Genomic DNA, 14398 nt, shown 5'->3' with positions numbered 1-14398 from the left:
GCACTTCTAAGATGTTGCTCAGTTCCTGCCTCTGCCCTTCGCTTCCTGGATGTGGCCTCTCCGGCATCCCTTGCGTGGGCTAGCCTGGTAGGCTCTGGTTAAATTTTTTCTTGTTATACTCTGGCTTTCGTTGGTGTTCACTTAATGCACCATTGAGCTGGGAGTAGTCCTTCTTCCTCCTTTGTTCTGGACTCTCCCTTCTGTTCTGGGATATGGCTAGTGCTGTTATACATCTCATACTCTTACGGGTATGGTGTCGTGCCATTCTGGCAGTTTGGGATGCCTTGTACTTTGCTCTTCGAGCTACTTGGGTTGCTGTCTGGCTGTTCCGCCACAGCTTTTCCCATGGTCCGTCACTCTGTTGCTGGCTTAGTGCTTCGGGCACTTTCTGTTGTTCTGTAGCACACCCACCTCCCCCTTGGGGTATGGCTGTGTTAAGGAATCTGCAACTAGATGTCTCTATCAGATGTACGAGTTACTTACCTTGGGTAAAAATGTGTCTGGTAGAGACGTTGTCTAGCCGCAGATTCCTTAACGCCCACCCATCCTCCCTGTTCTGTGAGGACCTTGCCAGGTGGGTTTCTCTACTTTGCCTCCTTTCAGTTGCCATAGTTTTTTCCTTCAGGGTGCTCACATTGTTGTGCCCTCTTTAACACCTTGGCTGCTAGAGTTATTCTTCCTCTGTGCTGGGCCATAATGGAAATGGGTGTCTTCATGACGAGCTCAGCTCGTCATGAGCACAGGAGCACTGTGCCTCATAACGAGCTTGGCTCGTCATGAGCACGGAAGGGGTTAAGAATTGCCATATGTGACTGCCTCCCTCCAGGTGGCTTATTCCCTATAAAATGGTGCCTTTTCATTCACCTTCATCAGGAGATTCTTCTTCTTCTTCTCCTGTTGCTTCCCTCCCTCCCACCTTCTCCATTGAGTCAGGACTCTTGTCTCCTCTATAGTCTCCTTCTTTTGGGATCTGCTGGGCTATGTTTCGGCCTTCCCTTGCTATAAGGTAATACCATTCTTTTTATACTTTCTCGCAGTAGACTGTTGTTCTTCCTGTGCCTCGTCCTTGTTGGTCGGCACATGGTAATAACAATCTATCTTCCCTGTTGAGATGTTCTTCCATTGTTACTCAGCCTTTGAGGAGGGTCCATGCTTCGCTTTGCAGGTTTTTTCTCAGAGCTTTGTTCTGCCTTTACTTCTTCTTGTATATGTAGACGGTGTACAAATCTGTCTTTTATGATGGTGCTTTGCACCATCCGCCTTCTTTCTTTTACGGATTTTTCATCCTTTACACACTGTTCCCATACTTTCACAGATTTGTTGGTGGCTCCGCGTTGTGCCGCGGAAAAGTTTCTTCGAGAAAACGAACGTCGGCGCGCCAGGAGGTGGATCTTGTATGACCTCGCTGACGTCACGTCGGTGAACGACATCAGGGCGGGGTCGTGTGGCGCTGTCCCCCGGCGCTCATAGGTGCTCCTGCAAAAAGTTTTCCGAATCCAGTCTGACGCCTAGGGATATTCTAAGTTAAGGAATCTGCGGCTAGGCAACGTCTCCACCAGATACATCAATGTTCTGATTTGTTACCTTTGCCTCAATTGTAAAGCGCTCTGATATCCTTCGGGATCAAGTTTGCGCTATATAAAACTTTATGAATAAATAGTTACCGAAGGTAAGTAACTCGTACATCAAGCATGTAAATCTATGAAAGATACCAATACTGAAGAATCAGAGTTGCAGGCAAGTAACTTTTTTTCTAATATAGAACAATGCTTGCTTTATCGTCTTATAAGAGGATAGCAAAACACTGGATGTATCAATCACCAAGGGCAGTGGTTCCCAAACTGCGCTGCTGCACCCTGGTGCGCCACCACAACCCGCCAGGGGCACCACAGTTGCTGAACAGAGTCCATCACACAGCATTAGGAGATCAATTAGCCATTGTTCAACCTGCTCAGGCAAGTCTCTTGCTACACTGTACAAAGTCACATGCAATCCACAACAATTGAATAGAGGCGAGGAGGCATTTTAAATAGGTTGTGCAGAGTTCCAGGGTCTGTAGATGGGGTGAAAAGGGAAGCTGAGACATCCTTGAAAACAGCATCTGCAGACTGGGGCAGTAAATGCTGGAGATTCCGTGTTTGAGACTGCCACCCACAACCTTGAGAAAAAAAATCATCCTGAAGGTCATGGATGAAAACTGGTAGAATTGACTTTAATGAGGCTCCTATACCTGCAGCCTGGAAAACAGCTTATAACTGCATAGACATACACACATGATATTTGTTTCCTATTGTAAGCCATCAATACTTTCTGTCCAGTTTTTTATAGTGGATGGGCATGCGACCCCCTGGCCTTCTTCTTCCACAGCAAGATCACTGACATCCACGACAGCTTCAACACCACGACCGACCCGACCTCGCCAGTCTTCACCCCTACTCCGAACACCAACGGCGCCAGCAGCCTGACCTCCTGGTCCAGTGTCAAGGTCATCAACATCTCCTTCGAAACAGCGACATTCCCGCAAAGCTGGAAGCAAGCCGAAATCAACGCCCTCCTCAAAAAGCCCAAGGCGGACCCCAACGACCTCAAGAACTTCAGGCCCATCTCCCTGCTCCCGTTCCCGACGATGGTCATCGAGAAAATCGTCAACATACAACTGACTCGCCACCTCGAAGACAACAACATCCTGGACCCGTCCCAATCCGGATTCAGACGAAACCACAGCACCGAAACAGCCCTCATCGCCGCCACAGACGACACCACGTGCCAACTAGACAACGGCAAGACATCACCCCTTATCCTCCTGGACCTATCAGCCGCCTTCGACACGGTCTGCCATCACACTCTAAAAACACGCCTCCAAGAAGCCGGTATTCAAGAGAAGTCCCTCGACTGGACCACATCCTTCCTCTCCGGCAGATCCCAGAGCGTCCGCCTCCCACCTTTCCGATCTGAAGCCACCAACCTCATCTGCGGCTTTCCCCAGGGCTCCTTCCTCAGCCCGACGCTGTTCAACATCTACATGGCCCCCTCGAACAAGTGGCCCGCCACCACAACCTCAACATCCTCAACTATGCCGACAACACTCAGTTCATCCTCTCCCTCACCAAGGACCCACACACCGCCAAAACCAACACCCACAACGGAATTAAGTCCATTGCCGACTGGATGAGGAGCAGCCGTCTGAAATTGAACTCGGCACAAGACTGAGGTCCTCATCTTCGGTCCCAACCCCGCGGCCTGGGACGACTCCTGGTGGCCGACCACTCTGGGAACAGCACTGACATCCACCGACCACTCACGCAACCTAGGATTCATCCTCGACTCCTCCCTCTCCATGTCCAAACAGGTCAACGCCGTCTCCTCCTCCTGCTACAACACCCTCCACATGCTCCGCAGGATCTACAAGTGGTTTCCGATCGAAACAAGAAGATCGGTGACCCAGGCCCTCGTCAGCAGCAGACTGGACTACGGCAACACACTCTACGCCGGAATCCCAGCCAAACACCTACGACGACTACAGCGCATCCAAAATGCCTCCGCCCAACTGATCGTCCACGTCCCTCGCCACAGCCACCTCACCCCCCACCTGAACAAGCATTTACAATGTAATGGTTTCGCCTTTTGAAAAGTTTGAGCTATTGGCATTGTAAATGACAAAATTTGTATTTGTGTTGGTTTTGAAAACAGATAAATAAATGGCATTGTCATTTACAATGCCAATAGTTTAATCTCTGGCAAATGCCACACAAAAACACACAGACCCACACACACACACAGACCCACACACACCAACAGAGCTCGACACACACACACACACACACACAGACAGAGCCACACACACACAGAGCCACACACACAGACAGAGCCACACACACAGACAGAGCCACACACATAGACAGAGCCACACACACAGACAGAGCCACACACACAGACAGAGCCACACACACAGACAGAGCCACACACGCACAGATCCACACACACACAGAGCCACACACACACAGAGCCACACACACACAGAGCCACACACACACAGAGCCACACACACACAGAGCCACACACACACAGAGCCACACACACACAGAGCCACACACACACAGAGCCACACACACACAGACCCACACACACACACACCCACACACACAGACCCACACACACACACAGACCCACACACACACACAGACCCACACACACAGACCCACACACACAGACCCACACACACACAAAGACCCACACACACACAGACCCACACACACACACACACACACAGACCCACACACACACACACACACCCAGACCCACACACACACAGACCCACACACACAGACCCACACACACACAGACCCACACACACACAGACCCACACACACACAGACCCACACACACACAGACCCACACACACACAGACCCACACACACACAGACCCACACACACACAGACCCACACACACACAGACCCACACACACACAGACCCACACACACACAGACCCACACACACACACAGACCCACACACACACACAGACCCACACACACACACACACAGACCCACACACACACAGACCCACACACACACAGACACACACAGACCCACACAGACCCACACACACACACAGACCCACACAGACACACACACACACACAGACACACACACACAGACACACACACACAGACCCACACACACAGACCCACACACACAGACACACAAACACAGACCCACACACACAGAGAGAGCCACACCCAGAGCCACACCCACCCACCCAGAGCCACACACACCCACCCAGGGCCACACACACCCCCCCAGAGCCACACACACCCACCCAGAGCCACACACACCCACCCAGAGCCACACACACCCACCCAGAGCCACACACACCCACCCAGAGCCACACACACCCACCCAGAGCCACACACACCCACCCAGAGCCACACACACCCACCCAGCGCCACACACACCCACCCAACGCCACACACACCCACCCAACGCCATACACACACAGGAGAGCAAGCACAGCGAGGGGGCTGGGAAGCAAGCACAGCCAGGGGGCAGCGGAGCAAGCACAGCCAGGGGGCAGGGGAGCAAGCACAGCCAGGGGGCAGGGAAGCAAGCACGGGCAGGGAAGCAAGCACAGCCAGGGGGCAGGGAAGCAAGCACAGCCATGTTTCCAGTGCTTGGCTATTCTGAACAAACCATTGGTATCCAGCCTGCCACTCAAACGAAAACAACTCCCAGAATACCTTCTATGAGCATTGGTACCCAGCAACCTGCACTAGCCTAACTGACTTGATAAAGTAACAGTGACCAAGTGGTCTCACTAGTGGTATGACACCTTGAGCCAGTTCGGACCTTTTATGCAATCGCACGTTTGACTCTGGGAATAGTGAGTCGTTGACTTGTGACTGCAGTATGCGGCTACAGATCCCTAGGCACATCGCAACAGCTGGTAAACGTCAGACAGTATAGTGCTACCTACCACCACCAACGCTATCAACGCTATCAAGGACTAATTTTTAATCCGCCTGCTTACATCGGATCCATCATATTGTCAAACGCTCCGAGTAGATCTCCAGACCACTCTTACAGCATGTTCGGACCCCCCTCAGAAAGGCCACTGTCGCAATGTGATCACGACGAGGGCTCTAGCTAGGCTCGAAGGAGCTTTGTCCAGTGTCCTCAACCACTTCAAATGGGCATGAACTGCCGTGGGCTTTACACTTCTCAAAGAGGCGCTGCTTGCGTGTTCCCCTGCAGAGCTCGGCTCTCCCATACTTAGGGGGCGGGGGCGAGGGCAGAGCACAACAGCTAGATCAACAAAATGGCAGCAGCCGGAGCTGGACGGAGTCATGTTCCGGAGCCAGGCGTGTCCCCCACAGACAGAATACGTCCTTAGGTAAAGCAAAGAGCCTAGGAAGACCCTCTCCCTGGTCCTGTGGTACGGCTCGCGCGCCCTGACGTCTCTGTTTACCAGCGAACACCGAGTAGAAAATGGCGGCTCCTTTTGGGTGAGGCCAGTTGCCGTGACACACCAAAGGCTCGTAGATGCCCATCATCACCCTGTCCACCAGGCGGAAGAGGCCACAGCTGGCAAAACCTGAAGGGAGCGCAGCATCTTGTACGTAACTGTCTCCTCGGATCGTTTTAAGAACTGGACTATTGCCACCAGATCGCAAGCAGGAGCCTCCCCTCCTTTGGCACGGGGTGTCTGTCCGGGCTCACTGACAGCGGGAGGGGGGACGGGCACACAGACAGCGGGAGGGGGGGGACGGGCACACGGACAGCGGGAGTGGGGGACGGGCACACGGACAGCGGGAGGGGGGACGGGCTCACGGACAGCGGGAGGGGGGACGGGCTCATGGACAGCGGGAGGGGGAACGGGCACACGGACAGCGGGAGGGGGGACGGGCACACGGACAATGAAACCAACATGCCGATACGAAAAAAAAACAACCGCCGCATGACGCACGAAAATGGGAGGGATGAGTAAAAATCGCCGCAACGCCCACGAATCTGCTCTGGCAATGACGGACAGATCTCTCTTCCAATGGCTAGCCTCCATTTATGGAGCTAGCCAATGAAAGAGAAGGCGGGACAAAGCCAGTACTGTTCTAACATTAGATTTCGCCTGCGCGAACGCTGCTGCGCAGCAGACGCCAGGCGAAACCTAAAAATAGTACACATTAGAAAAAGCGCTAAGCAGTATGAAAAACACATTATTGCATTTAAAAAAGACTAACTGTGAATAGATCTTGCTTTATATAGTGTGTATCTGCTTTGCATGGTAAACAACTAATGGCAGAACCTCCCTTAAAGGCACTAGTACTATCCATACCGCAATGTCCGCAATGTCCAAAGGGGTGTTCCATGAGATCAAAGTGAGAAGTACCCCAATCAGGACAGGGGCGTGCGTGCCGTGCACTTCCCAGCTGCAGGAGCATTAACCCTTACCCGCTGAGTTATTTTATGCTATTTGTTCGCAACCCTGCCAACGGGGTTCGAAAATGTTACCAACAGGTCTCTCTCTGAAGCTCTCTATTTCTAATTGACACCCTCCCCCCCCCTCCAACTCAACCACCTACTTAATAGATCTTGCACCCGAATATGAAGTCTGTAACTACAAATTCTGCACAGATCAGCATAAGCGATCATAAAAACAGAAGGCAAATTTGAGGCGACGGGTGGATATAAAAGATTCTTTCAATGGAGGCATACCAAAGTAAGCACGGAATTCTACAAAGGCGCTGGTTAAAAGGGTATCCTGCAGGTTACATACCAACGTTCAACCGAATATGCGAATTTATCTACAGCCTTTAAAGTAAAACCAGACAATCTCTACATTCTTTAATAATAAAAACAAATGTTACTTCCATGCTCGAGGTGGAATAATCTGTAACAATGTTACCCGCACGGGCGTAATTGAAACATTTGTGTTCCCAAGAGGAGCCCATTTTAGGTATTTTGATGCATTATGGACCTAGCTCCAAGAAGGAGCTGCGGATAGCTACTTAGTGAACGTATATCGCAACAGAAGCGCACCAAATATGAGCTGTGTGCACAGAATAGCATGGTGTGTGTGTCGTGAGATCAGCCTGCACACTCCAGCATGCAACAGGGATGAGCATGTAATTGTCACAGTAGAATGCACACTGCTGTTTTTGAAAGGACATACATTTACAATTTCAGGCAAAACAAGATACTGACTTCATTTTCTGTGATTTTTCAACCTCGTGGTCCTGATGTTCCCCAACAAATCAACTGAAAAGCAGACTCGTTATGGGGAAAGCAAGCCGGGGATCTGTTGTAGCTAGAGTAGCATATAGTACATCGCTGGCACTTTGTATTCAGAGGGGACCATGGGAATGCATTAACAGTGTCACGTTTTTAGAGACACCAGTGCTGTTGTTAAGACATCATATGCCAGGGTATTGCGTTATGCAGTCCTGTCAATATTTATGTTCCAAGAAACGTCCTTGTGATAAGTATTTCATGTAGTGCCAACATGCCACCAGAAGACCTTCGCAGCGCTCAAGGCAACACTACTGTAAAACCCGACAAAGATCAGCGTATGTAAACAGCAGCTGTAAACTCACTGTGTGCTGAAAAGGAAACTGTCACCTTCAGTACTGCGCTACCATGCACAGCAACAATACCACTGGTAACAATGTCACATATAGAGCCTCCGAATCGAAAATACGTCTTGAGTGACATGGAGTAACTGTAGTTAAGCCAATGTTTTTATCAACGTTGGAAGGGTGATTTTAATCAACCTAGGAAGGTTGAAAGCCCGAGGCAGTTCTTCAGGCAACACAAATCTCAGCAGTGGGCGATCGTCCCTCTGAGGTATGTTAAGAATTACAACCTCAAGTGCATTCTTGCCGTGGGACTCCACCAGCACTTACAGGCATTTTATGACGCTGCTAAATCCGAAGCAAAGATTAAGAGACAGGAAATGAGAATCGCTCGTTACCTTTTAATCCTTGGCTGCCCGGGGGCTTCCGGCTGCATGGGTCACCCTCTGATGTTCGACGCCCCCGGTTAAGCCTCACATTCTGGCGATTAGTATGTGGAGCGATCCCTGCAGACACTGCGCAGCCATAACTGGGACTCCATACTCGGTGCGCGAGCCTGCCTGCTGTCAACACAGTGCAACCCTGGCGAACCGGACTCCGCGGGGTCCTAACGCCGGCGCCTTCCTACCCAGCCAGCCCTTGGGGGTCTGAAACTTTCCCACGCTCGGGGCGTAGCTAGCAACAGTGCAGCAGGCGCAATGGCACCTAGGGCCACGGGTGTCAGGGGCCAAATATACCCCAATCAGCTGCTGGTGTTGTCTTCATACTATGAAACTAGGAGACAGTGAGATGGGGGCGGGTACTTTTCTTGCTTGGATTAGGGCCCGGCTCACCCTTGCTATGCGTAACACCGCTTACCACGGCCAGCTTCCATTCCACCGGTGTTTCTGCTCTCTTCTTGGCCATTAATTGTTTCAATTATGCGGTTAACAATGCGGTAACTCAGCGACCCGATGAACTGACTCGCTTTACCAAAATAGCAGCGTACAGTCTTTAGCGCACTTCCTTCAGCAACATGGAAGCGCACAGTTCTTTAAAACATTGAAGGACGGTCAGGATTGGCATACAATTTGGAGCACACAGGCGGGCTGATATGCAGCTCGCTTTGCACACAATACCTTAGTGTTCTTCAAGCTTAGGTACGGCCGATGCCAGGCAGCCGTCCCTCATTGCAGTGCCTTCCAGGAGAAATGACCAAAACAAACCTTCAACAAAAAAACAAAAAAAACACCGCCCACCGCCGCATGACGAACGAAAATGGTCGGGATGAGTAAAAATCGCCGGAACGCCCACAAATCTGCTCGGGGAATGAGTGACGCATCTCTGTTCCAATGGCTAGCCTCCATTTATGGAGCTAGTTCTCCATTATGGAACAAAGCCCATACTTGTAAACAAAGGTTTTCGCCTGCGCGAACGCTGCTGGGCAGCGGATCGCCAGGCGAAACCTAAAAACCTACACTGGCTCCCCATCGACAAGGGGATCATCTTCAAACTCCTCACCCACGCACACGAAGCACTCCGCAACGCCGGACCAGCCTACCTCAACAGCAGACTCAGCTTCCACACCCCCACCCCCCAGCTCCGCTCCGCCAGCCTCGCCCTCGCCGCCGTCCAACGAACAACCTCTGGCAGTAGATCCTTCTCCTACCTCGCCGCCAAGACATGGAACACCTTACCTACCTACCTACGGCAGACCGAAGACCTACTCGCCTTCAGAAGACTCCTCAAGAGCTGGCTCTTCGCACAGTAGCGCAGCTCCCCCTCCCTCCTAGCGCCTTGAGACCCTCACAGGTAAGTAGTGCACTTTACAAATTTCTGATTGATTGACAGAACTGTGCAGCTTCATGGCATAGCTGTCGACTTACTTATTGATGTTCGCTTTATTTTGAAGAATTGGCATAGAGTGGACTTTAACGCCACTCAGAGTTTTACCCGCTCATCACAGGCACAGGCTACAGGAATTAATTCTGCTTTCTGTGAAGTATTTATATTGGAGTGCATGATGGGCTAGTTTACATCAGAAATGTACTTTGAATCATCGTACAATTTGTCATATTCAGTTTAAATCCCATGTGCATTATATGCAGAAGAAAATCCATTTTGCTGTTCTCCTGCCGTTTCCATAGTAAAGAATATGGGTGCACACAGCTCATGGTGACAGAATTTATGAAAACCTTTATCACCTTAACTCCAGGTCTGTTGACTTTGCAGTTGCTTGTGTTTTCTACTTGGGTATATTTTATTGTGCCATGGTTTTCATATTGCATGGGGTTATTTGTTTTGCACCTTGTATCTATATACCTGTAATCTGGAATTTTGAAATTCCATCAGTTATACTACATATATCCTTGCTTCCACTCTTCTAGGTAGCAATGCGAAAGCCTACATAGGAGTTGTAGAGTTCTTAGCAGGTTGTTAGATCATATCGACCAGTAATACTGGAATCAGTGCCCATATTTGCTATCTGACTTCTATTTGGAATATTGTGGATGCTTTTTACATGTCAACTCAAAAATATTAATTGAACCATGGTCATGTACCTTGCAGGAAAGGGAGTAAAGTCCTGTATTTTTTTTTTGGTTATACTTTTATTATCACTTTGTCCCACACATGGGACCAGATTACATTTTGCAAAACAAAGTCATTAAATCCATTTTTTGACCTGCAGTGTTGATCATTGCACATGAAGTGATCGCCCAATTGTTCACATGGGTAATGTGTGGTATGAGCTGCTTCCTAAACGGTGCACCACGGCTGGTTTTGACTGGATGTGTCAAGCTCCAGGCTTAGCACGTACAAACAGCAAAGAGATGCAGTCACAGGATGGCACAAGGGTGCACAAATATTGTGAATAGAGACCGTAGACAAATCCTTGCATTGTGTGCACTATTCTCCATACCATCATTGCAGTTATTTTCAGGGATTAAAATTTTAAGTACTACCTATGCCAGGCTTCCATGCCTCACACCTTTGCCAAAATAAGTAATGCAATGGTTAGCAGTGGCCAGCAGTTAATTGGTCCAGGGAGCCGTGGGTAGAAAAAGTTTGGGAACCAGTGCTCTAAGCCGTCTATCAACAAGAAATATTCTGTTTTTCGCTTTGGGCGTTCAAAAAAAAAAGGGCTGCTCTGTGGTCACCAGTCCTTAGTGTATAAAATCATCATTTACCTCAATAATTGGACAGTTCAGGGCACCAGAATATGCAAACTGCATAAAAATCCACAGAGTCATCTAAGAATAGAAGAAATAATTATATCCATCTAGTTTTAGATGGCTCTGAAGGGCATCTCAAAAATGCGTTGTGTTTTTACATTAACGACCTAAGCCAGAGTATGTACCAGTCATGATGACATCAACCATAAGGCAACAATTCATATCAGCCACCTACCAATTCTGTTTTCTGACATTAGGTTCAGAAGCATCAAGTGGTGAGAATTCATTTTCAGATGTTAAAAATGCCAATTAAAGTCAGAGTTTTCAATACTAAGAGGATTAACAAGATGGGCAATACGACACAAGGAAGAATCTTTGCTGTCTTACGCAAGAAAGTAGTCTATTGCCAGGCTGTTATAACTGTCGGCCTTAGGGGGGTCTCCCCCCAAATATTTTCGCATTACTCCACCTATTTTTTCTGAATTTGTTTTTGTGGGCCTTAGGACTCTCCACACGTTACCACTGCTAACTAGTGCTAAGGTGCTTGTGCTCTCTCCTTTAAACATGGTGAAATTGGCTAACACCCAATTGGCATATTTTACTTATATGCCCCTAGTAAAGTGGTGCTACACTTGTTGTGCTACAGACTTAAGTAGCTCTTTAAAACATATCTCGGTTATTGCATTGCAGCCTCTGTGTGCAGTTTTAAATTGCCATTTCAACCTGGCAAAATAAACTTTATGCCAGATCTAAACTCTCCCTTTTAATACATATAAGTCACCCCTAAGGTAGCCAAAAAAAACTCTTATTTTTTTTTCACTTTTGCAGGGCTTGTTTCTCCCATAGGACAATATTAGGTTAGTTTTATGACATTTAATTAGTGATAACTTTCAGTTGGGAGCAGGTAGGAATGTTGAGTCTGGTCTGTTAAGAATTTTAATTTGAAACCCTCTTTAATGGTAAAGTAGTAACTTAAGCAATGGTCTCAAAATGCCACTTTTAGAAAGTTGGTATTTTCTTGCCCTATCCATTTGGTTCCTGCTGCCTGGGTCATATGAATAGGTGTAGCTGGCAGTTGATCTTTTTGTATTACTTCTAGACAGTGAAACAAAGGGGGACTAGGTGTTGGAAGGATGGGCCATCACAAACTTGATAGGGGGGCAGAGCTGTCAACTATCACACTAGTCCTTTGTGCCCCAAGACAAGCTGGGACCCGGGTAGGGAGACACAAAATTCCTCACATCTCTGTAGTGGGAGAACTCTCCCACTACAGAGATGTCTTCAAAGTTGGCTCCTGGTATAAATAGCGGACCCTCGGACCCATCTCAAGAGTACAGTCTGGACCTGTTGAAGACTCAGAAAAAGGATTACTGTACTGCTCTGCAGCATGGACGACTGGTCTGCTACTCTGCTGTCCTTATGCCTGAGTGATGACGAATGGACCAGCATCTTAAACCCAGGACCACCAGAGTGACTCCAAGGACTAGTTGCCTGGCCTTATGGTCAGAGCCTCAGGGACAGAAAAGGTCCAACAATCTTGACCTCTACTGGGCCTGCTGTGAGCCTTAACCCCCAGGTGGTGTCCCTCCAATCCTGGACCCGTGGAAGTGGGGCTAAAAATGCTCTGTCAGCCTAGCTGTGGTTTCCACCAGAACCAATGCAGTGCAACTCAAACTCTATGCAGCTCTCTGCAGCACCTCATCACAACTGATGAAGCCTCAACACAAGTCCCCATCGCATCCCTCGCAGCTAATCAGAACTACCACTGCGTGGTGCATCTCAACGTGGACCTCGCATCTCTCCTCTGAACCGCTGCTGCATGGCGCAAAGCTCCACAACCAGGATTTAAGGTACATTTCTCAGCAGCACTAACGTGGTCCCTGCATCCGACCCGTGCCACATCGGGGTCGTCCTGAACTTGTGACTTTATCCTGGTCCGTCACAACCATATAACCATAGTTATCGCTTGGTGCTTTTAAGCACTATTTTACTCAAACCTTTAACATTGCAAAGCTCCTGGTCTAATGATTGGGTTTTTGTCGTTTTGTGCCAAATTATTTATTAAAATGTACTCCTATTTTCCTAAATTGGTGTAGGATTTTTCTTGTGTGGTGTTTTCCCTTTATTGCTTTTATTTGTTTTATTGTTTATTGCTTTAATTTATGTGCTGCATAAATATTTTGTAGGGTTCAGCATTGGCTATTTTGGGGTTTGCTTGTGTTTCTCCCTGAAGAGAATTGTGGTTTCTGCTTGAGTAGGAGTTCACCCCCCCTCAACCAGTAGCCCAATTTCCCACACAGAACCTTTAAGTCAAGATGCTATTTCTCAAAACAGGACTCTGATGACCCAACCCCCTGGTGCCTACAAAGATGAATTTAGAGTTTCCCTGCTTCTTGGCTGACCCCATGAAGATTGGGCCTCTTGGCTAGCAGTGCTCCTTCTTTTAGAACTGCTCTGCCACTCTCTTGACTAATCCCCAAGGAGAGACCATTTCCTGTAGGCTTGGTGCCCTCCAGTGGTTCCAATCTGCCACCTATGATCCAGACACTTTTTGATGCTGCCCTTCCATTGACCTCTGCCCATCACTTAGTTATATTGAAATTTAGCTTCGGAGAATTTCCTCCTTGCCAACTAAATGTTGCAAATTATTTTTAAGGTGCTTGTGCAATGTTATCTATTAGCAGCAGGTGGTGTTATCTCAAAAATTAATTTTGTGCACCACCTCACTATTTATTGCCCAATGATCACAGGGGTCTCTGGCACCCATAGTTAATGAAAATGTCCTGTGTGGACTGGCCTGACCTTAGGCTAGTGTATTGCACTCTGAATGTTCCTAGGACGCAAATGAAGATTCTCATACAGGCATAGTTCTGAGGGTTTTTTTAAGCACTAGTGATCCACAAGCTTTGCAGACTTCCCATCTTCAGCCTCCAAATGTTGAGAAACATAAGCACAGTGGCCATCTTGGATAGATCTTTTACATTTGTGGTCCTTGGAAGGCAAGCAAAATAGTTGGGACAGGTTATGATTGTTTTTTTCAACTGAGTATTTATCTTTTAATTCAATAAAGCCTTTTTTTCCTGTGCTACATAACTAGATCCCACTCAAAGGCGTGAAAACCAAAATAATTCATGTAACACGACTCAAAGCTCATTATTGAATTATTGATATGTGACTTTAG

The 14398-nt window shown here is 48.4% G+C and overlaps 1 protein-coding gene across 1 annotated transcript in view; it reads left to right on the top strand.

Moving 5' to 3' along the window:
- Positions 1 to 14398, top strand: part of NFX1 (nuclear transcription factor, X-box binding 1) — an 892403-nt gene that overhangs the window by 654086 nt on the left and 223919 nt on the right. The window lies entirely within an intron of this gene.

Source organism: Lissotriton vulgaris, chromosome 4_1 (genome assembly GCF_964263255.1).
Source record: "Lissotriton vulgaris chromosome 4_1, aLisVul1.2, whole genome shotgun sequence".
Taxonomy (NCBI): Eukaryota; Metazoa; Chordata; class Amphibia; order Caudata; family Salamandridae; genus Lissotriton; species Lissotriton vulgaris.
This window is presented reverse-complemented; position numbering and strand designations above follow the sequence as displayed.